Source organism: Protopterus annectens, chromosome 1.part2 (genome assembly GCF_019279795.1).
Source record: "Protopterus annectens isolate FY-2018-M chromosome 1.part2, PAN1.0, whole genome shotgun sequence".
Lineage (NCBI taxonomy): Eukaryota > Metazoa > Chordata > Ceratodontiformes > Protopteridae > Protopterus > Protopterus annectens.
In genome coordinates, this window is record NC_056727.1 from 1,070,000,454 (window position 1) to 1,070,024,425 (window position 23,972).

The following is a 23,972-nucleotide window of genomic DNA, read 5'->3' on the forward strand; positions in this document are numbered from 1 at the left end:
TGGTAACAGGTTGTGAAGTGACACCATCTTGAATTTGGGCACTACCACAAACAGGTTTAGAAAAGGAAGATACAGAACTTGTATCCAAGCATTTTCTTTCTTTGGCACTAAAAAGATCATTGAATAAAAACATTTCCTAACTGGGAAGGAGGAACTGTTTCTATCACATATTGGGACAGCATGTGATGGAGAACAGGTGGAACTAAAAGAGTGTGATCTGATGGATAAGGAATTACCGCTTGGAAAGGAAGAAATTCCTCAAACTGCCATCTGTAACCCTGATAAGTGATCTTCAGAACCCAATTGTCTGAAGCCATCTGTTACCAAAGAGAAAAGTGGAGATTCAGATTTTCTGGAAGGGGAAATGGGCTGCCAGGGTAGGAGGTGGGGATAAAGTTTCCTTAAATAGCCATTCTGACTTGTTGGACTGTCCTTGGTTTTGGGAGTTTCCAGGATTCTTTTTGGACTGCCATTGTCATTTCTTCTTAAATGCCTGCTTATTTGCATTTTGTTGAGACTGTTTAATTTGCTTTTGTGAAAATTGGTTGAGGGGTTATAGAATCCCTTAGAAATTTTGGAAACATGGACGATGAAAATCTTAGAAATTCCCTGTGCCAGCTTACCCCTTTCATCACACTTTTTGATCACTTCAGCAGAGGGGCCAAACACTAAATCTCTAGCTAAGGGAGAGTTTAAAGTCTTATTTTTAACATAATCTGAAAGGTTCTGAGAAGGCAACCAGGCAAATCTTCTTAAAACAGTACCAGTGGCCAAAACACTGGAAGAAATATCAACAGTCATACACACACTGCAATCAATGAGTAGATATTGTGCGAAAGACGTAACTAAATTATTTAAAGCACATTTTTTTCCTCACATGAAGAAACTGCTGAAAAAAAACATTCCTCATACTTTCACAATTGGTCAAAAGAAACAAGATATGAGCCTGACAATCCAAATTTTTAAAATCAAAGTTACATAAGTATACACTTTTCCCCATACCTGTCAATAATATTCACATCCTTATCAGGAAGAACAGAATTGGATTTTTTAACTAAACGTTTAGCATCAGTAGGGTTAACTAAAGCTATAGCTGCTGAGTCAGGTGTGGGAGGAGTGTATAAAAAGTTAAAAAATTGAGGAACTTTATACATCCTATCTGATTTTTAGGGGTAGCTGGCTGACTCTCAAGTAAATTACAGGCAGTAACACATACATCCTCCAAAGCTGATAGACCTGTAGGAATGGGAGAAGGTTATCGGAATTCTTTCTGTAACAGCTCATAGTATTTTCATAGGGGTGGAGAAACCTCAGTGTTTTCCTACTGAAAACACTGGCACTTTCTGGAAATAGTCTCAGAGAAAGGGAAACTTCCCACAAGGAGACTCAGAAACTAAGCTCTTCTCTGATTCTGAATAGGAAATGTAAAGAAAAAGAACTGCATCTGTCTCTTCATCTTCCTGAACCAATTCAGATTCTTGAATCTCTTCAGGAAAAGAGATATCCCTCTTACTTTTACCAGAAACTACTTTAAAAGAAAGATAAGTAGCCGAATTAAACCCTGAGACAGACCCAATAAACTTCTCCTGTCTAGGGAAATGTGATGAGATGTAGATACTTGTTTAATTTTAACAGGTAAAATGGGGACAACACTGTTATTAATGGCAAGAGCAGCTTCCACAGAGATGGTCACAACATTTTGACAAAATGGGAAAGCTCTCCCTGTTCCTTCTCCCAGGACCAACCAGAATGGCTCATACTTGCTCATTGAGAGGGGATCCTAACAGCCATAGAGGATGTGGCTAACCCCCAGTCCATAGTGGCTGTAGGTGCTACACTGGAGGGATCCATGGTAGAAGGTGAGTCTTCTGAGGCTCAACTAATAGCAGTCGCCTACCCACAGCTGAAACAAATTGCTAATTTGCTGTGGTGGTAAATGCTGTTTGCTTAACTTTTTCTTTTTGTGGTTGGAAAAAGGACAGACCATTGGACCGACAGTTTGTTCCATGGTCTAGCTGAAAATGGTGCCTCTTTCTCAGGGAAAACAAGCAGCAAAAGCCAATAAAACTTAAAATTCTTTAAATGTCACATTTTTTCTCATAAAAATACAAAAACAACAACACTTTAAAACACTTTGCACCCCTCAAAGTAAAATAAACATAATTTCTCCACACAACTTTTAAAATGACAGAAAAAAAGAGGATTGTTATTTAAAAGTACAACATGATTTCATGGCAGTCCATTAAAACACAAACTCCTAGATTTAAAATAACTTTCCTGAACAAGAAAGTATTATACAATAAACATTTTTTTTAAATGGAAGGGTTTTTTTTACCTAAAGGAAACATTTTCTGCCCAACAAAGCAACAGCACAAACCTATTAATATAGCAACTTTCCATGTTTATATGAGCCTTTGTCCCATGATTTTAGGCTTTGTCCAGATTTCTTGCACTTAGACATGGAAAATATAGCAGGGCTGGGACACCTGTAGACTAAATAAAAGAATAATCACTGTACTGGTGGAAGAATAACAAATCTGTTTTCACCTGGGAAAGTCTTAGAAGACATAAACCCTTAACTAATGCTTGACAAACTGCTGGATTCAAACATCTGCCAGTCTGCATCAACATTTTCTAGACATGAGCATTATCTGAGCACACCGCAAAGGACTTCATTTTTCAACCAGTAAAACTCACACATTTAAAGGGACAATGAAAATTATGAAGCAGGGGACTAAGTATGCATCAGACATCATATCAGTAATGAGAAATGAAACATCCCAAATGGTGTATATTATACCTTCCAGTCTCTTATACATATACAGATAACTGTCTCCTCATAGTGCTATCATTATTGCTTTCTGTCATTCACTGGGGCTAAGCACAGCAGTGCAAGAAGCACTATATTAATGCAGCCAAAGGTAAATTATTCATTGTTTGCCATAGGATGTGAACTGTCATTTGCCATCACTTAGCATTGGTGCACAATGCTAAACATCATGCAAATGTTGAGGACAGAAATAGAGAATTTGGTTTAGAGTCAATTTCTAACCATGCATGTGATATGAAAATTTATTTTTGACCAGTTTAAAAGTGTGGAAAGGCGTTAATATGACAGTGGTAAAAACGAGGAGCAAGCAGAGGATAGGACACTAAGGTAAAATAAAGGAATGTGCAGGATGGTGGCAAAAAGCACCTTAGCTATCCACTTCTTCACAAGCTAACAGTGTATTCCACGGACCCTGGAAATTACCGCCCCATAAGCTTGATGAGCCTTGTCTGCAAAGCTATGGAGAGGATCATAATGGAACTCATAAATAAAGACATTGGGGACCTACAGACACTGGATCCTACCCAATTTGGCTTTGTCAAGGGCAGATCCTGCCTCTTGAACTTGGTCGACTTTTTCGAAACAGTCACTAAGGCCATTTATGAGGGTAAGGCAGTTCACACAGCCTACCTTGACCTAGCAAAAGCGTTCGACACAATACCCCACTCAGGCATCATAGAAAAGCTCACCAGCTTAGATGTAAACCCATATGTCACAAGATGGGTTGCAAACTGGCTCAAGGACAGAACACATAGGGTTAGAGTTGCTGGTGCCATGTCAGACTCTAAGCAGGTCACGAGCGGTGTCCCACAGGGCTCAGTCCTGGGCCCCCTCTTGTTCGGCATTTATTTTTCTGAAGTGCAGGCAAACATAGGGGGATTGTGGCTGACAAAATTTGCAGATGACTGCAAACTGGGCACCATAATTGACACTCCATCAGACACAGACATCCTCCAGAGTGGTCTCATAGAAATGGATAACTGGTGCCAGAGCCATGGCCTTAAGCTAAATGCCAAAAAATGTATAGTCATACCCTTTGGGAAAAACAAGGTAACCCCTAATTACCACATAGGTGGTAATCCATTAAACACGGAAGAAGTTATCAGGGACCTGGGGACCCAAGTTGACAGTAACCTCTCTTTTGACACTCACATTGCCAAAGTGGTTAGGAAGACCTTCTACATTGCCCACCTGATCATGAAGGGATTCACATCCAGATCAGGAGAGGTCATTGTACCCTGTACTCTTCACTTATCAGACCAATGATTGAGTACAACGCCCCATTCGGAATGTACCTTACCCGACACCTGCAGCAGTTGGAAAGACCCCAAAAGTTCCTCACCAAAAGGATAAAGGGGCTCAAACATATGTCATACGATGTCCGACTGAAGAAACTCCAGCTCTATTCAGTCGCATACCATCTGCTCAGAGGTGATCTGTGCCTGACATACAAGGCCATGTCCAACCCGGAATTAATGGACATGCTCCACCTCAAAAAATCCAAATCCACCACAGCCACGAGAGCAAGAGACTTAAACCTCAACACGGATATAAATAGGACATGCTGGAGGGACAGATTCATCACCCAGAGACTCCCTACACTATGGAACAGAATCCCAGTCCATGTGAGGCAGAGCCCCTCACTGACTCTGTTCAAGAGAAATCTTGACGAGTGGATGGGAGATCATAGGTTTACCCCGGGAATCATCTCTGTATCACTGTTGGACAGAGGCACAGCAAACTAATGGGTATAGTATTCTCATCCTAAGGGGTGGTGAAAGCCACACACACTCTGGCTAGGCTTATAAATGCCCTAGGGCAGATAGCCTAGTATGAACCTATGAACCTATGAACCTATTTCTACAAACAGTCTGAGGAATTTGGACTTTCACAACATAAAGGGTGTGTGACAACAAATTAGTAATATTGTGTGGCCAGTTAGACAAAAATCAAGTATGTCATGCACACACATATAAAAGGTGGAGAGATATATGTGAGACTTGCTTTATTGTGGGACAGGCGCCCTTGTAATTTCTTTTTTTTTTTTTTTGAGACAGAAGAATGTTGGGGAAACTAGTTAGGAACTAGTGGAGTAGGTATGTAGGGTAGGTTAGGTAGAAGGTGCAGACATAACAAGACATACAAGAGAGACAGAGAGGTGGTGATGGACACAAAAGGTTGGGAGGCATCATGATTGGGGATATGTATTGACTTCAGAGATGCATCTCCATTCAGCATGAGCACAGTGGGAATCTAGTCTTCATCCTCTGAACTGTCACTATGGTCTCCTGTCTCCAATACATTGAGTATTGCTGGGTGGGGTATTGGTTTGGTTATTAGATGCAGCATTTGTTCTATTCTGCCAATGCCGGCACCGAGATCCCTCTCCATTTTCTCCTCCACCAGTCCTGACAACTCTAGCCAGCTGACATACTCACCACCCCTACTAGCACTACTCCCGGTGGGTACCAGTGCACTAGCTCCTGCAGGAAGATCTGCCTGACACAGTTGGAGCAGGAAGTGCAGGAGTTGTAGAGGCAACACTGCCAGGCAGGTTGTTACCCAGATGTTCTGGGTGACTGTGCTGCCTGTGGTTTTTCTGCTGTAGATGTTTTCTAAGGAACCTTTTTGGATGTTCCAGTTGCTGCATGTGACTGGTCAGGTAAAATGAGCACCACATGTTTGTCTCTCCACTGTACTACTGAGATGAGTGGCTAAAAGTACAGATTTCTTGCATTGGGCAAGAACTGAATGCAGGTCAGCTGCTTGGAAGGCAACTATGCTCACCACTATTCCACCAACCTTTCCATTTCTAACAATAATTTATCCAGTATAACCTTTATTATTTTTCCACAATATGAAAGTAAACTTATGATACTGATTCTGGGTTTGTACTCCCTTTCACTTAAAGACAGGTTTAACAAGTGCTTGTCTCCAATCATGAATAATGTCCCTAAATTTATATGACCTAGTAAATAACACATATAATGGCTCTGTAAGTTCATGCCAAAGTGTTCTCTATCTCTGCAAAAGCTACAGTGAATAGAAAAAAAAAAAAATAATGAACATATGTTTGTGTTGGCAAGTCATGGTATTGTTACCAAACCCAGAATCAATTATCAGTTCATCCTTGAGAAAGTAACCCCAGCAGTGATAATAAAAAGTTTTATAATGGTCAAGTGGTTTTGTCTTTCACAAAAAGTTCAGACACCTGCAGACCCAAAAGTTAGCTGTTCTGTTAGAAAGCTGTTATATAACTTATATAACCTGACCTGCTTAATCATTTTACTACTGAACAAACTACAGTGAACATTTAAAGATACATGGACAAAATAATGTATTGAGTAAAAATATATAAGACAACGATTAATGAATAAATTCTTTACAACCAGAGGATACTAAATAACTAATTAGCACATTCATGCATAAAATCTTTAAATTGTTACTCTATGATGAAAATATGAAGAAATGTATGTTTAAAACTGTATTCAAAAATTACAGTCATGGTAGCCTTCATTTTCAGCTATCGCATGAAAAACACATTCTCATTGATATCTGGAGGGTGGCAGGCATCTAGTTTCAGTTGCCATATAAGTTCATTACCTTCTATTATTTCCTCCTTAGAGATATTCCTCTTGGATTTAGAGTTATTCTTTCCAAAATAATACAATTAAACTTTTTGAAACCTGTGCAGTCAGTGCAATGCTTATACAAGGCATTCTTGACCTTTTTTTCTTTTATAGCATGTATGTGTTCAAGTAATGTCTCTGTAATGTCCTTTCTAAAAGGCTGAACAAGGGTGGAATAAAGCTGCATACACCACTCTCTTTGACCTACAAGTGTTATAGCCATTAGGTTTAACCATAACCCATTGTAATTTAAAGCTTTCAACCTATAATATATAGCTGCAGGTGTTGTAACCATTGCATCTGAATGTTTCCTTATTTTTATTTTTCATGGGGAATTATCTCTCCAACACATTCTTAATATTTCTCCTCTCCTGAAACTAACTCTTACTATAGAGGGAAATGATTTACTCAAGCTTTTGTCTATTTTAATTATTTGCCAGTTCTTCCTTATAATATGAGTAACAGCACTGCTGCTAACAGAAGATACAAGAAATTGACAAAAAGCGAGCAATGATTTTTTTGTTCATAAATTATGAACATAAATATTAGGCAACATTTGAGAAAGTGAAGAAATCTTGTGAAACAAACAGGAACTGAGAAAAATCATTCTAGAGACAAGGCTGACTATGTTGCAGGCATTGCTTACCCTGACCCTCCCTGCCACATTCTTCTACAATAAAAACAAAAATGATCATCCACACTCTGTCAACAGTCAGATTTTAACAGTCTTGACACTCTTGATGAAATACCACGTGATAATTCAGTCCATTTTTTAGACATAATTGTACAGCCTTCAATGCTATGGCATTCAGAGATGTTAGCCAGCTGGACGCATTCGGACATAACACAAAGCTTCAGGAATTTACAAAAAAAAAGAGAGAGAGAGAAAAGACAGCACTAATGCGGATAAATTATTCAGTGAGGGGCAGGGGGAGAGGGCAGAATCCCCAGTATTACAGGAGGCAACTGAACATTGCATGGACAATATGGAACTGTCTGACACTGTTCACAGTGACACTGATTTTCATATATTTAATCATAAAGATTTAGTCATTACTAATGTGTACTTTAGCTTGTTTAAACATGGTTTCAGTTTTGTTCCTGCCAATCTGCTTCATCACATACATTATTAGACTTAAAAAATGTTTGTTTGTGAATTGAATCTATCATTAGTTTTTTTAAGAATATGAGCAATGACACTGAGACAGGAATGGATTTAAAAATGAATAGTGACTCTAACCCTTCATTGTATCCTACAGTAGGCATGTATGAAAATGTTTGTGAATACAGGCTGAGAAATGTTAACAAGAGAAAACACTTAAGGATTGATTTGTTACACGATGAACGGGAGTTGGCCATAATTAGCAGGAACAAAAGATATTGGTTCATGAAATCTGACAAGGGGGTTGGTTAGTCATTACGAACTATAATAAATATGTGAATAAGATGGACTGTATTTTGTTGAACAATGAAATTTATTTTCAGGCATCTCTCAATGAGTTGAATATTGACTATAGAAATACAGACCTGAGGTTAGAGGATTTATATTTAAGTAATGTCGTTCACAAGATTTGTTTTACTTTTTGACTGTTAAAAAGCCAGTCATTTCAGGTATTTTTTTTGGTATAACTAAGATCCACAAATCAGTTTATGACTTGCCTATGCATCCTATCCTGGATGCCAGCGACTCTAAGACATAGCTACTAGCTATCTTTAAAAAATTTAAACTGAAAGCTTTAATGCATATGCTACCCTACCTGTTGAAAGAGTCTTGTCAATTTTTAAAGAATATTAAAAATGAGCTGTTGACATCAGATCTTAAAATTGTTACTACTGAGGTAATCAGTTTGTTTCCAATCATTTCCCATACTATGGGTTTAGAATGGTTGGGTAAAATGGTTTCACAACTAGATTTTATTGATACTGTGAATTTTATATACATTATTTGATTCATGGAAGCAATGCTTTACAATAATGTTATTTTCTTTGAAGTAGAATAGTATTGGCAATGAGCAGGCATCACTATGGGTGTGACATGTGCTCCAATTTAAGCAAACGTGTCTGCTTATAATATTAATGCTGTCTACCTAAACTTTTTACATGTTAAGTTAGTGTAAGTAATGTTAAATTTTCTTCCACATTTTTTTGAAAAAACACTTATTCCAGCACATTTTTATTCTTTAGCAGGTGCTACCCTTTACAACAGTAAAAAAAAAAGAAAAAGAGACATAGTTAAGGACCAATTTGTTAGGATGATGTGAATGATTTCAGATGAAAATATATTGCTTCAGAACATTTCTAACTTGAAGTAAATGTTTATGGACAGAGCTTACAACAAGTCATTCAAAGAAAAGATCTGGGGTGAAGTGTTTAATAAATACAAAAAAGGCTTCTACAGTGCCATTCTAGGAGACAACGTTAACACAGTGGAAGCAATGTGTAATACCAATGGGCACTGTGGAAATCTCATTACCCCATTTTCTATTAATAGTGGTGGTGTTGTTACTCATCTTATAGGGAAGAACTGGAAAACATTTAAGGAGAACATCAGCTTGAGTAAATTATTTCTACCTACAGTAAGAGTTAGTTTTAGGAGAGGGGCCAATATCAAGAACTTTTTCTCAATAAAAAAAGGAAAAGAAAAGGATATTCAGATGCAATGCTTGTAAAGTCCACAACTATATTTTTCAGGGTGACAGCTTTAAATTAGGATGAGTTATAGCTACATTTAATGGATATAATACTTGTAGGCCAAAGAGAGTGGTACATGCAGCTTTTGTGCCACTTTTGTTTGGCCTTTTATATAGGAAAAACAGAGAGGACATTATGGCATCATGCAGATGAGCACATATACGATATTAAAAGAAAATACACTAAGGACATCTTGTGCAAACATTCTAGTGACTGCACAGGTTTCAAAAGGTTTCATTTTATTGTTTTTGAAACCAGAACTCTGAATCCAATAGGGGGTCACTGGGATGAGATAACAGACATTGAGGAGCTTTTATTGCAGCTGCAGCTAAATGCCTTTCGCTCTCCAGGTATCAATGAGAATGTGTCTCATGTGTTATTTGAAAATGAATGCTGCTTGTTTGTGATTTTTTAACACAGTTTTAAATATATATTTCTTCATATTTTCAACCTAATTTTACAATTTAAGGATTTTATATATTAATATGTTATTTAGTATTCTCCAGTTTTAATGCATTTAGTCATTATTTTGTATCTAATGTATTTTTACTCGATGTATTGTTCTTATCCTTGTACCTTTAAATGTTCTGTGTGGTTTGTTCAGTAGTCACATGATGAAGTAGATCATGTTATATAACAACTTGTAGCAGAACAGCTAACATATGGTTCTGAAGAAGCCTATCCTTTTTGTGAAAGATAAAAGTGCTTCACTATTAAAAACATTTATTGTTACTACCGTGGTTGGTTTCTCAAGGGTATGCTGAAAATTGATTCCGAGTTTGATAACATTGTATGGTTTTCAATACAGAGCAGCAACATGACCACCAATAAACTCCTCCAGCAAACCAAGTCAGCTATAAGATGGTGAAAGCAGCCAAAAAAAACATTCACAGTAATAAACTAATCAGCTAAAAAGGACACAGTAATAAACCATTTGCTGAATGTAAAAACACACAAAAGAAACAGAACCAGGTCCACTAAAATAAAATCTTTTAATCGATCTAAGCACTTTCAACCTTGTCAAAAGACTTCATCAAAAATTTCTCATGTTCATATCTCTGAGTTCCACTTTTCCCCTGCAACATCTTTGTGGTTACCATGGTTTTCAACATACCCAGAGCATTGTTTTGTGGATCACAAGTCATGGTATAGGATCATACTGGTAACTGTGGTGTAGTGACTTGAGTAAATATGTAATTTGGTGGATCTTGGCTCCAGATAAGATAATTAACTAACCATTATCTTCTCCTTGTTTAGTCTAGAGAGTGGGGCATTTGTGTGTCATAAAATGGAGTCCCCTAAGATAACAGTCTTGGGCAATGTATTGGCTTGTCTTATTGGTTTTGTTGTTGGGGATTTACTGGGTGTAGGCATATGTATGGTGTTTGGTGTTTACTTTGGAGATTGCTGAGGATAGGTGTTGCAGTTTATAGGCTTAAGAGGTCTTTGAGGTTTGGGAAGATTGCTTTTAGTGCCTCACCATAGGTTGTTCTATGTGTGTAGTGGACACTATGCCTGGAGTATGTAAAGTGTGTGTTTTCTTGACAACGTTGTTTGCATGCAAGATGTTTGCCTCCAGTGAAATTGTGTATGTGCATCTCTTGTATATTACGTTTGTTTTTTTAATGATTACATGCTTGTCTGCTGCATTGTCTCAGGATATCCATATCTACCAAGCTGGTTATGGAGACATTGGAAAATTGCATACTCATGTTGACCAGACCTGTATTTGGATGGGATACTGTAGGTCATGGACTGAATCATACAGAGGTCTTCTTGGGTGGTCTCTGGGATTTGGAACTAGACTAGGTTAGATTGTGCTAAGATTTGATACTAGTGCTATTTAATGTGCAAATTAGCTGTAAATTCGAACCCTGCATTGATTGTGCTGTTATTCAGGACATACTTCATTAACATGTGGAGCCTTTGAGGGAGTTGCATCTTTCTGCATTAACTACTGTCCAAAGTACTTACTAGGGTGTACTGATGCCAGTCTCATTTGCTCTACTGATGGGTAAGTCTTTGTGCATGTGAAATTAAACTTTGAGGGTTTTTTTTTCTCATGGGAAGTGGACTGTCATTCAGTGAATACCATTGCTGATGGGCACAGATGTGCAATGCCAATCACTGCTCAAAGGATGAGGCCAAAAAGAAATTTAATCTTAAATCTGTATGATGATTTTTCCACTTTGTGGCCTTATACAAATAAAATTCCTACTTTGACAGAGACATCACCTTCTTTAGATTTGATCTTTGCACCCATAATTAACATTAAACATAGAAACAATTAACCCTTTTTGCCACCTAAACATTTACAAAGTGTTGCATAGAAGGTCAAGCACATGTACTGGGAGTAATACTTCTGAAAATTTACATTTAGACAATACACCTATCTTATCATATAGTTGTCATTTGTCCTGTCATAATAACATTTGTTGTGAATATGATCCTAGCAGATGTGATGACAGTCAAACATGGGAGATGACAGACATACAAATGTCTGCAAGACAAGATTAGTAGAATTCATTTGACTGTATTACATTTTGCAATGAGTTTGAATGCCTTTTCTGTATTTCTGTGTTGTGTATATTTGCAGAGTTAAAGCCACTTCCACATCACAAGGCACATGATCTTCTTACAAAATGCTAGTGTTTATCGAGGTCCTCTGCTAAGTCAGTACATGTACATAGAACCTTGTAAGTAAGACTTTCCTCTCTGACACGTCCTCTGTAAGTGTACTTCTCATTAAGTGCTAAACAACTAATTGAACATGCAGAAATGCTAATGAATCACACTTACAAGACATTACCTTGCCAAAGATTTTAGAACTCGCTCTTGTATAGCTCAGACAGGTGCACAACATTGTGTAGGTATTAACACCATGCTTTCCTGCACAAAATATTGAACAGATGGAGTGTCTCAGAAATAATAATGAGACATTTAATTAATATATTTAATGTGCCCAGAGGGGCTAATCTATACCATATAAGAAGAACCTGGGGCTATGGAACTTCCATCATGCTGGGGAATGCTGCCTGGTTTCCCAAGTGCTGTCAAACAAAAATGCTGCTGACTGTTAGAACTACTGGATTTGTGATACATTTTGGACAGCTCTCTGAGAATCTTTCAATGTATGTAATGTTCTTTACAAGTACTGCTTACAGATTTATATTTTAAATCTCTTTAGTTGTGGTGAGACCTGTCTAACTTTGCAAAGTTGTGTTTTTGTAATGAACATAAGAAGGGTTGTTAACTGCAGTTCTCCTTTACTTTCATTTCATAGGTTTCTGGCAACATAAGGAAGATATTCTGACATGTCTGACTTGTGATGCTCATGTAGGTTACCATTGCATCAAGAGACTGTTCTCTCCTTATGCAGTTCTATCTGCCTAATAGTTGTATATTTAAATATTCTTCTTTGACACTGATGTAAGTATTCATACCATTCTGCAGTCATGTTATTCCCATATGTGTTTGTAGGGGGAAGTACAAGTCTTGCATTGATATACCTCAGATTTTTATTTTTACTTTTTAAATGGTGATACCTGCACAATGGGTGTTTTCTCCCACTTTTAAATGAGCCTGTAACCCCTTACCCTCTGTTGTGTTATTTGTGTCTGATATTTTTTTCCTTTTTTGCATCATGACATAGATATGCCACTAAAGCCAAACAAGATGGGGTCAATCCCACAGAAACCTCCATTTTCAGATGCTGAAAATGAAGTCATAGTCCAGGCACTCCATCCTGGGCCACAGCTTCTAGATCCTCATTTAGCAGATAAGCCCTTCCATGGCTGTGTCCGGCAGCAGGTGGTCAATAATCTGAATGCTGTGTGTGGCCAGGGCCATAATTTACACAAATATCAGCCATAGAGCCAGTGATGTTATCATGAAGGCTAATGATAGAGCCTATGCTGTGGCATGTGAACTAAGAGCTACTGCTAGTGGGTCTCCTACCAAGATGGAGCTGTTCCTGTTGGCTGCAAGGGATTCAGGCAGCTCAGAAGAGTTGCAGAGCACTCAGTGTGAATGCAGGGGCAGAGGCAGAGGCAGAAAACAACCACAGGATGTTAACTTGTGATGCACTGGGTATGCTATTCAAGTATAGATATAGATATAGATATATATAGATGTATAAAAAATATTAGACGTTAAAAGTTTTTCTTTATTTTTCTTATGTTTTAGGCTTATACTACTTCTATCAGCTGTAATTTGTATGTCTGAGGACATCTTGCATTGCAGTACAAAGACCACTTGCACATGGTATTGGCATACATTTGTTGGTTTTAGTATTATATATATGCTACTGTAAAGGTTATTTGCATTTGCATCTGTTGTTGCTTTATTCAAATGTAGCATATTGTAATAATTTATTTGAATTTCTTCTGTTTTCTTGGTGTATTCACAGGTGAGACTAGCGCCAGCACTGTCGAGCTTCAACTGCCTTATGCTGGAGAATCGAAAGCCTCTAATGAGGATGTTGGTGATAAATAGACACAGTATGGGGTTGCAGAGAGCATGTCCGATACAGAGGGTATGGCTCCCACATGCCCTCCAGTTATTATGCTTATGCATACCCATGATACTGAAACATCTGACAGTGGACAGGCTGATGGGGACATGGTTGATCAGGGAGGTGTGGCTACCCCAGTTACAGATTTGGCAGTGTTACTAGAGGTGCTTAGGGGAGCCATGTTTACCACCCTCCCTGTGATGTTGATGTGTCAGTATCTGCCACTCACCGTATGTGCAGGGCCATTTAGTCATGGTCTTGGATGTAGTCATGATGACAGGTTCCACAAGGACCTTGGAAGAGACAGCCAGAGTACTGCATGTCATGCATTCTTACCTATGGCTCTACATATGTTGTGTGTATAACTGCTTGGGCCAGATGAATAAAACACTGGACTTTGCAGTGGGTGTTATGGAACATCTGCTGGGAGAGGGTCAGCATCCATGAGGTCAAACACACACACACACACACACACACACACACACACACACACACACATGATAGATAACACTCCCGTAGTAGTACTGATTCCACTGCTCTGCCACTGGTGGATGTGTCCTTACCCAGATGTGGTAAGGCCATGTAGTCATGGTCTTGGATGTAGTCATGATGACAGCTCATCCAGCAGGCATCATTCACATTCAGCTAGCACCCCGACTTCTAGGCAAGGTCATAAATCTTGCACTGAAACTCCTGCCACAGGTAGTTCATGTGTGAGCACAAATGCTTCAGCTGTTTTCCATCAGACCCACACACAGTACACCTCATGTTGCCCATTCCAGGTCACATACAATCTTAGTATTTTTCAAGTTAACCCTAGAGCTTGAATCCTCTATACCAATTGCCAAACTCTCCTCAGCAAGTACATTTCAAAGACTGTTGAGTTTCAGTGCATTTTCAAAGAATGTTGAATTTACAATGTTTAGTTCCACTGTATTTTTAAACAGAGTTGAGCTTCTGGGCATTTTCAAGAAATGTTGACTTTCTGTGTGTTTTCAAGGAATGCTGAGATTTAAGGGAAGAGAAGTGTACTGTTGCTCATGCTAAATCTGTTTTTAATGTGTAACTGTTTTGTTTAACAAATGGACATCATCACTGTTTGTGCTATAAATTTTAAAAGCAGTGTTAGTAGCACAACAGGTAGCATACTTATCTTTGGTGCTGAAGATTGCGGGTTCTACTCCAACACCATTTGCGCGGAGTGCTGATATTCAGAGCCTCCTTTAATGAGGGATGCGATGCTGCACTCCTGAATGTGTCTTTTTTGGTTGAGATGCCTAGTAATTATGAACCTGTTGCTGGCTTTACAGTCATTCCCCATTGTAATATTACCAGCTTACCATTTTTTTTAAATGGGCAGTTTATTCTTCAAGGGCAGCAGGCACTGAATTTGTACCTCAAAGACTGAAATGTAAAGTTTTTTGTCAGTAGTGACCTATTAATTAATCATAGATCTCTTTAATGTGGAATCATTCAGATGACTTTTCCATCTGCAGAGATTGTGTATATTAACTGATATTGGTGTTTTTTAATGGCAGACATTTGAGTGGCCTGAGGCCTCTTGTGATTGAAATGTTCAGTAATGGTTAGTTCTGTCCTTATTGGTTCATACATTTTATTTCATTGCTTACTGGAAAAATGTTCAAATCTATAAATTTAAAACACACACTAACAAGTGCTGCTGTATTATACAAGGAATATAATTTAATACAATCAAGATGATGAATCAAAGAACACATGCATGTGTTCATGGTCCAAAAAATGTATGCAAGGGGCCTACAGTTTGAAAACAGCTCAGAGGTAAACTTAATGCACCACTGACCAGATGAATGTTCTTTGAATGTGGGTTTCAATGCCTTTTCAATAACTGTGAGTTTCAAGGGCAGAGAAGCTTACTGTTCATACTAAGTCTGTTTTCAGTGTGAGACTGTGTGGTTTTGATTAGCAAATGGCTATCTGTGTTTTTGCTATAAAATTTTAAATACAAATTTTAAATATCTCTAATCATTGTCGAAGTAAAGAAGAACATAGTATGCACACTGACAGGTTTGAGCAGTGTTTATGGTAACTAGGGCGAAATGCCCTATTAATGAGACACTGGAATGGCTGGGGGTGCTGCCAAGGGGGGCTGTTGTGGGGGGCCTGATCCATTACCCTGCCTTAAACCCCACTTCACCATGATCTGGCTGTAGCCCCTTGCACGACTCCATGACTTAAGAGTGTCTACATCTGATGCATAGAGTGGCCAGCTAAAGAATGATTAGTCAAATGCCTGTTTTAATCAAGATATGTAATAATTTTCAGTTTGTTGTAGATAGCTTAAGTTCAATAGTGTTATTAGTTGTAGTGGTCATACTTGTAGTCATAAAAGTAATAGTAGTAGTACTAGTAGCAGTAGTAATAGTATTAGTAGCAATACTACTAGTACTAGCAGTAGTAGTGGTAGTAGCAGTAGTAATAGTAGTGGTAGTAGAAGTACTTGTAGTAGCAGTAGCAGTAATAGTAGTACTAGTAGTAGTAGTAGTACAAGTAATAGTATCAGAACTAGTAGCAGCAGTAGTACTACTAGTAGTAATAGTGGCAGTAATAATAGTACCAGTAGTAGTAGTACAGTAGTATCACTTATGTAGTACTGCTTGCTCGGACCCTTGTGCAGATAACGGTGACATTGACCTAGCCCTATGGGTTTGTTTGACATGGGGGTGCTTAGCCTTGGTGCAAAGGCTGGGAACATAATATATATGCAAAAAAAATATTTTGTTCCATTTAAAAGCTTCATAGTTGGCTTGGTCTACATATGTTGCATATATCAGTCATATGTATTACTTATGACATTCCTGTATAGTTGATCTTAGTTTGATTTTACTGAAGTACAGTACATAAACATAGGTAGGCATTATCTTTCCTTTGTACTCCTGCACTCAACGTCATAAGCTAGAGTTGCCTATGTCTGATGCTCATAGTAGCCAGCTAAGACATGGGTAAGTAAAGACTGGTAAGTTTGCATATATCACTGTTACCGTTTGAATGTGCTTAGCTCCTTTTCTATTTTAGTTAAGTGGTAAGTGTGTGTGCAATTTTCTGCCTCTTAGCCAGTGCCATGACATATTGTGCATACTTCTATCTGCCATGATTATTCCCAGTGGCAGAGGTTCCTCATATGACACCTCACCTGTGTCTGCTGGGCCTGTCTCTGGTATTGGGAACTGTGGTCCCTGGCTGTCCTGGGGCACCCTGCTGCAGCTGTTTTCTGACTATGATGTTGTGTAAGAGTCAGTAATGTGGCAGAGTTGTTGGGTTCTTTTGCAGGTCACCTCCAGATGCATCTAAACATCAGAAACATGACTTGAACAGGCCAAATACATGCTCTATGATAGTTCTAGTTTTTGTGTTTGCATTGCTGTAACCTTGATCAGTAGGGTTGTGTGGTTTTCACATGCAAGTCATGCCAAGGATCCAGTATGCATCCAGCCCTAGATGTCCTTGTGAAACGTTACCCTTGAAAACCTTAGGTGCAGCTCACAGGTCTGCCATATCTGGGAGTTGTGAAAACTGCCAGGGTGTCCTGCAGACACATTATAAGTGGTACCTTGTGTATTTCAGATGATCTGACAATTGATGGAGTAGTAGCCTTTTCTGTTTATTTACTTCCTTCCCAGCTCACTAAATAGTGCTTTTATTTCCATGTGGGTGTAGTCTATGGCTCCCAGGACCTCAGAAAATTCTGCTATGGCATAGTAATTCTACATGGTGGTAGATCTCTCCTCTGGGGTACATGGAATATCCTTCTGTAAATGTTGCAGCATTACTTTGAGGAATTGGTGGAGTCCTCTTGAGGTAGAGGTGTGTGAGATCCCCACTGTGACTCTATGGGTCACTGAAATGTCCCTATACCTACTATATGTAATGCTACACATATTTTAGTTTCCACATAGATGGGTTTCCCATGATTCCCATAAGGCCTGTGGTGAGGATGTCAGATATCTACTATTTGTTCTATAGTATCCATGTCTACCCTGTAGTGACCCATTATTTCTATTTCGTGAAGTCCATCGTAGGTCAGTCTTGGTCAGAACAACGTATGCCTTCTAGACTGAGGTCTGCCAGCAACAGCAGCACTTTGTATGAGAGCCTGTTGCATATACAGATTTATAATGGCTGCGGCATTCTCTAAAAATTTTCAAAGTTTCCTCATGGCTGTATTCCAGCATGTTTTGGAATTCAAAACTAAAGTAAGTGCGATGTCTTTGCACTCATTTTATATGTTTCTGAATTGCTCCACAATGATTTTTTGCTTCATTAGCATGTGCTTCAGTTATTTGTGTGCTCATTAGCATATTCACTTCTAACCCTTGTTTTCCAACTGCTTGAGATGTGTACTGCTGGTTTCTGAATTTCAAACAAGCTTTGCGTGACATGTAAGTATTCATAAATCCAGGCCCATCTCTAGTTATTCTAGGCCTATCACTGTGCCACCTTATACCTTACTTATCTGACCCATTTTTGAATGTAACACTGCTTTGTAGCTTTTAACCAAGCCACCACATACAACTAAAAAAAGTAAAATTCTTTACAAGACAAAAAATACAGGCTTGAAAAACTTCTGGAACTGTCATATTTTGTTTTCTGTTGGTTACTTAGCAGTGATTTCTCTATGGCCTAAATAATATTGCCTTACTTGGTTCTATTTGAAAGTATAAGCATGGAGTGTACTGCTGAGGGAGCTGATGTAACAATAAAATTCAATAATTGAAAAAAAGAACATAACAGATGCATTACACTTCTACTAAGAATAATTTAAAAATAACCTTGATCCCCTGCTAGGATCCAAGCAATGTACAATGTCCACAACTTAGATGATGGCCATGAATAAGTGTGCAGGACTTTATCTGTCCACAGGGGATACTGAAGATGTAGAAGTACGGGAAGGAGAGCATATGGCCTGATGAGGTGTCCTGCATGTGAAGTCTCAACAGCATCAGCAGCCATACATATGAGACCGGCCACACCTGGAGGTGCAGGCAGTGTGACCAGAACTGACAGTGATACTGTCTCAGACAGTCTTCATCTTCTCTGTATGCACAACCTATAACAGTCCAACTTGCATCTGGGACCTCTCAAAGCTATGGACAGCATGGTCTACAGAAGCAAATGAAACAATGATTACCATGTGCCTTATGAAAGCAACAATGGAGGCAAAGTTAGCCACCAGTAACCACAGCAGAAGCAGGAGCACCATCTGCTTCTGATCTTATAGTCCACATCAGTGTGCATGCTCTAATGGGTTTTATGCAGGCCATGGATATATTGTACAACATCACACAGATCATGCAGCATATGTACCATCTCAACAATGTTGTGGGTAGCAGCTTTCAGTACCCAGATCACTGATCTGGACATCCACAGAAAGATGCTAAGTACTGCACCCAGGTCAGGGCAGAGCAAGTGCCAAGGCAGAGGAGCAGACCATCACACTTCTTCTGCATGGAGTGTAGATTCAGATCAGAGACACTGTGGCTGATAGGTGCTGTGCAGGATGGGGATTCCTGTTTACCCTGGGTGGGGTTCACAGTTATAACACATCTACCAAACACTAGAGAGGCTGGGGGTTGAGCCTGTCCTACCACCGTGAATGCATATGTGGGTGATGTGTGTGAGCCCTCCCATGTTATTGACAAAGAATTAAAACAATGTAATGTAGCTAACAGAAGCATTAAATACTGCATGAAGGTGCAGCACAAATTAGTTGTATGGAAAATTCAGTAGTTAGGTATTTGCAGATGGTAAATTATATGGCATACTATAAACAAGAGCCAATTCAATAATACAATACCTGGGGAACTAATACTAAATTTTGTATATAGTTAGTATATGACAATAAACGACAGGTTATTAGACCATGCACTGAATATTAACTGGCAAGAACTATGGAAATGTGCAGCTAATACAGCAAAGACTAGATGGATGCTAACTTAGCATAGCAACGTTCTGTCAAAGAGTGGTAGTTTGAAAGAACAGATGCCATCAACAGCAAATAGTTTCAACACTCAATAGTAAATAGTAGCGAACAAACTAACATACTAATATACTAGTCACTGATTAAAATAAAAAAATGTATACAATTATAACAGGATCTCCTACGCTATTATTTCTATCAGCCTTCTTAAATTCAGTGTGTCTGAAAACAAACTATTAACAGGTGATAAAGCTTTCCCCATCCTTTATCATGGATTATTGGAACTCTAGTTTAAGAAATCTTCACTCATCTACTAGAAAGTTACTTGCTTGCAGAGTTCTCAACTGTCCCTATTTTGAGGTATGTCCCTGTTTTCAGGTTTAATTTACCCCTTCTCACAATTTTCCGTATTCCCCCATTCCACAATATTTTTCAAGTTGTCTGGTGTACAGAAAATCATGCTACTTGACCAACATACTATACTAGTAGCAACAGTAAGTTAAAGAAAGAAAGAGGGACACACATCATCTCCCGTTTTCAGAAGCAAAAATAAATTACATTATGTGGCCGAATGTGTTTATATTTTTTTTCCATAATTATTGTCACTCTCTGTTCTTGGAATGTGTTTTTGGGTAATACCTCATATTCCTACTGGAAGAGTTGCGTTACATTTGGTATTCAAATGTTATGCTGATTATATGTTCAGATTTTTGACTGGATGTAACTACTTTACAACGGCCTTTGTTACTGTTTTCAATGTCTACAGATTGAATGGTATGCTTGTGATTTAAACCAATTTATGATACAGGCTGCTAGCATCGTTAATTTAAGAAACAAATATGCAATTTTTAGAGAAGCGATCTGTTTTGAAATCATGATACTGATGCAACTATTTCTGTTATTCACTGCATGCACTATTTGTCCAACTATTGGCTGTCACTACTCCTTTAGGATCAGTTAATTTTGAATACTTAAAGTTTAATAATAATAATAATAATAATGATGATGATGATAATAATAATAATAATGATAAAAGTAAACATTTGTTAATATCTAGTATAGTAAAATCTGGCAGCAGTAGCAAGCAGTACTGATATAGTAAGCAGCAAAAGCAACACTTGCTAATAGGGTGATACAATGAGCATTCACAGCTATTGACACAGTAAATATTCCCAATCAGTTGCAAGACAAATAACACCAGCATGACTTACAGTATGTATGTATTTAATTACATATAGCATTCATAGGAGTGTATGAGGCATTGTAGCGTCTTTTCATGTGTTACTTGAAGCAAGTAAACGGTTAACAGAAAGGAATAAAAATCAACAACACTTAATTCTGCTTGCATGATATACAAAATATAAATATGCAACATTATTATCAAATGTAATAACAGCAATGACAATTAGAAAAGGTAAGAGAAACAATAGTCATAATATTAACCAGGCTTTCTATTGTTATTAGCACACCTCAATAAGTGCAGATTTATTTACACTGAGATTATTAGTATTTTATAGATGCTAATCATACTAAAAATGAAATCAGTTAAATCAAAGTAATGGGGCACTAAACATTTAACAGCAGTAAGGAAAGAGACATCTTAAATGCTGAACAGCTGCCAGCCATCAGCCGTTAGTAAAGGCTGACACATTTTCAACTTATGCGTGAGAGAACAAACACAGCAAGTGTGATTAAACCTAGTGTATAACCCACACCAAGACCACAGATTATTATAACAACAATACATTGTTAGGGTTTAGATTCAGGCAATACCTACTTTCTCTGGCTGGGGTTTGAACACAAGGTAAAGCTCAAGTGACCAGGCATAGCTAGAATGAGTATATAATACCATTACCAAACATTAACCATATAATACTGATACATAATTACTACGGTGCTTTGGGCTTTATGACTGTGAAAGGTGAAAAAGGTGTTTTTCAATTTTTTTTTTTTTTTTTTTTGTCATTTTGGTGTTTGCACTTGTGCCAGTTGCAAATTCATCAGTGCGTATGCTGATATAGCTTAAGTTCTGAGTATAAGCTATGTTTTCTCTAGGAAAATATTTTCCCTTAACATAGCTGCTTATTTTCTGTAAGGCAGTCATTAAAAGTGTAATGAGTCACTTTTCCTTATTATGTGGGAAGCGCTATCACAACACTGTTTCCAATCCATGAATCAGAGGCTAGCTACAGAGTTCAGAAATACTTGTGACATGAGTTAAGAACTGCAGAAGGTAGGCACTTTGTAGCTGAATTAGATATTGTTTGGGATGCATGTACAGCAATTCGTATGCTTGTTAAACTTAAGTTTCTATGAGTGTGGCTGAGTTTTAGCAGCTGCTTAACACTGAAAAAAAGAACATGCTGGGTTTGAAGTTGTACACGATCCAAAAAGATGTGTAGCAGAAATGAATTATTTGGTGGATAGGAAACAGCCGTTAAGTAAACCATATAAAATATTAAAGGACATTTCAAATTGTTTGGGAGTAAGAGTTCAGTTGATTAGGTAACAGATATCCTAGCCCTCAGACATGCTACAAAAGTGAGGAAATGCATTTTATGTATTCTTACAGTATAGACTCTCTTGTACTTAGGTATTACATGCTTTTGTTCATGATTTGACATTGTTTTAATAAAGGATGTTAAACATATATCAGACAATTTATTTATTTATTTATTTATTTATTTATTTTTTATCATTGTTTACCAGGAAAGTCCAACTGGGTAATACCCATTTTCAGCAGTGGCCTGGGAAGAAAAGCTCCATTTGTTTACATTACATTATACTAAGTTCTAGTTAAGCACAGAGTAGTTACATTTCTGTTTTCATTTATACACATGCAGTAGCTACATTCATACATTTTAAGATTTTACAGAGGCAGAAGTTACTAAAGAGAAAGTCCACGTGTACCTTGGATTATACAGGCACCATGTTATATATTAAAAATGTTTTTTCATTTCAATGAGAGGTTGAGGGTATTATGTTTAAGGAGCGTATAAGGGGATTAGTGTTCGGTGAGCACAAAGTCTTAACCTGGTGATGAGCATGTGCAAGGCCAGGATTGGTTAAGATGTTGTTTAAGCATTGGTTTAAAACTATTCAGTTTGTTGGAGAGTTTTACATATGTGGGAATACTATTTCAGAGTTTAGCAACATATTGTGAGTAGAATGAGTGTCCTGTAACATTATTTGACTTATTTATGAGTAGTAGGAATTTATTACTAAAACTGAGGTCCCTTCTGGACAATAGGGCAGTAATATGTTTTTTTCTGTGCATGGCATTTTTCTGGATGATGAATGAGTTTGTGTGTTGTAGTTAGTTGTAAACATGTTAGGTAGTTATGCAGTTCAAGCTAGATTAATTGCTTTAAGCTATAACAATGGTGGGTCCTATGAGGGGAAATCCTTCACAAATTTAACAATTTTTTTGCAGCAAGAGGTGAGTTTCTTTCTTTGAGTATTGTTAAGTTTGTTAGGATAGGATCAGCGTATAAAAGAGTCGGCAGTAAGAAGGTGGTGGCTAGAGTTTTTCTTGCATTATCTGTAAGGAATCCATTGATCCTATAAAGGGAGCCTAGTTTCTGGCATGTAGATTTAACGGTGTGCAGTATATGCTGGTCATATCTGAGAGTGTCATCTATTATAACACCTAGAAGTTTACTGTGAATTACAGTTTCAAAGACAGTATTATTTGCTGACTTTATGGTGAAAGATTGATTTTGATTTTGGCAACATTTTGCGGAAAAAAGCTTTAATTTGGCTTTCTTGAGGTTAAGTAGGAGGTTTGATTCTTTGAGTCTGGTTTTACAGAGGAGAAAGATTTTTGGGTAATGTTTTGGAGCTTATTTACTGTTGAGAGTGTACATATTAATGTTGAGTCATCTGTATACTGAACTAAACTATCATGGTGAATGGAGGTGTGGAAGTTATTAATAAATATATTAAATAGAAGAAGACCCAGGATACACCCTTGAGGGATACCTATAGTAACTGGTTGAAAGGATGAGTAGGTGTGTTGTCATTTAATGGCTTGTTGCCTTCCAGATAGATAGCTAACAAACCACGACAAGGAGTATTGTGAAAAGTGCTATTGAGGAGAGTTGAATGAATAGTTGCTGGTGTGAGACAGTATCAAATGCCTTTGACAAGTCTAAGAACATGGTGGACACAAATTTATTTATATGTTGGTTTATTATATTGATAAAATGTAGTAGAGTAGTAGTGGTGCTGTGCTGAGGCCTAAAGCCATGTTCTGTTTCTGAGAGCTAGTTATTTTTGGTTAGACATTGCATCAGCTGCATATGGATGCATTTCTGTAATATTTTAGAGTGGGGGATAGTTATCGGTCTGTAG